A 2,037-nucleotide genomic window follows, 5' to 3' on the forward strand; every position below is an offset into this window, starting at 1 on the left:
TTGAAAATCATTTATTGTTATTTTTCATAACTTTATAAAATAAATATCTGAATTTATGGAGCAAGCTTGCGGCTGCTCAAGATAGAGAAACACAATGTGGTCAAGTGTATTATAGCAAGGACAGTACATCTGTGCTCATTTTAATATAACTTGGCACAAATGTTCACCACAACTAGCTGGTGTATCATGCCCAAGGGTCACGACTTTCAAAAGTCAAGGTCAAACTAAGATTTTCATCTGTTGAAATCTCTCGTAGATACTAACTCATCCCCTCCTAGATTCTTGGTGAACACAGCCAAAGTCTGCAGGTCAGAGATCACAATCTGGGACCATTCACTAAATGGTCAAAATTATTTGTATTATAAAGCATGATCAGAATGCAACTTCTTCATGCAATTGTAGATTTCATTATCATTTCTAATCCAATCTTTACCAGACTTGGTGTCATGGTGTTCCGTGTTTTATCTAGGCAGGCCTTCCAGCATTCCTACTTTTTTAACAGCTTCCTACTTTTTTCTAAAAAACTCCAACTATTCCTACTTTTTTGAAAATGAAGTCTGCAAAAATATCAAAGTTTGATCTTTGTGCTAGTTTTATTTGCAGAAAATGAACAAAAGATGTCAAACTGGCTGGTTTCTGTTGTTGAAAGGTGTGGCAACATGTTCCACTTTGACATGCATCATCTTTTCACCCACACAGTTCAGCAACAGAAACCGATCAAGCATCATTCACTTATATTTTCAATGTGGCATATATAATGGTATGATTTTGCATTAAAACATCTCCTCTAGGTAAGTTAATAGCTATTGATAATTACATATTTAACCAAAAATATTCCTACTTTTCCTACTTTTTGTAAAAAAATTCCTACTATTTCCTTCTTTTCTGTCAGAAAACCTCCTACTTTTTTGTTAGTGGCTGCTGGAAGGCCTGTCTAGGTCATATTTGACAGGCAGCCAAATCATGGTATTTTCCAAATTAGTCTATAAGTTCATACTCTATTCATTTTAGAAAGTTGATATGAACCACTCGGGAATCTGTTTCTTTGACAAGGGTTAAGACAAGTAGTGATGTCCTTTTAGGGTTCAAACCCACGTCTTGAATGAGGGGCGGACACCTATACCACTAAACCACTCTCTACCCCTAATATTGTAAGTTTGACGATTAACCTGAGGGTCTTGGTAACCAAAATGTAATTGCCAAAGCTGGTATCTGAACCTGTACCGCTTGTGTAAGTTTATTTCTAAACAATGTCCATTTTGGAGGTGAGACAAGTATATGCAGGACACATTTTTAATATGTGAATGTTTCACCAATGTACCTAATAATTATGCCGTCTATGGTGATATCCTTTGTATTGCTCGTATTTAAACCATATTTCATGTTATTTTATAATCATTAGAATATAAGATCCGAACTGTAAACTACAGTAATGTGTTTGATTATTATAGTGTTGCCCCTCTCAATTAAAGCCCTTCTTCCTGGAGGTCTTAAACAAGCTCCTGGGTCAGCAACTGGCCATATCAGAACTATCCATTTGGGGGCTTCAACCTTCAACCTCCCACTCTGTAGACAAACACCCAAATCACTAGGCCACGGAGAGTTATTTGTGACGGCTCTTTTCTATTGAACCACCTTTTTTGGTGCTGTGACCCAGACAATCAAGAAGTTTACTTCAAAATACTACAATTGAGTAACGAGCAAATGACAGATGCAAACTATTAGTTTAAAATTACATATTTTACAACCATCGCGAAACAAGTTATTACAACATTATATTTATTACTCTTGTTGGCACAATTTTATGCAAGAGTGGGGTCTAGTAATTTGGGGGAAACCGGAGGAAAACCAACTTGTCCGACTTGGTGACTACAAGTCAAACTCACATGCCCCCAGGCCACGAATTGAGCCCAGGTTGCCAAGTTCAGAAGCGAGTGCGCTTACCACTGCACTAACCGTACAACCTATTTAAAAAATAACATTCAATATAAAATATTGAGAAGAAGAAAAGAGAATATATAGAAGACAGCGAAGCAG

This window comes from Mya arenaria, chromosome 2, assembly GCF_026914265.1.
Source record: "Mya arenaria isolate MELC-2E11 chromosome 2, ASM2691426v1".
NCBI classification, from domain to species: Eukaryota; Metazoa; Mollusca; class Bivalvia; order Myida; family Myidae; genus Mya; species Mya arenaria.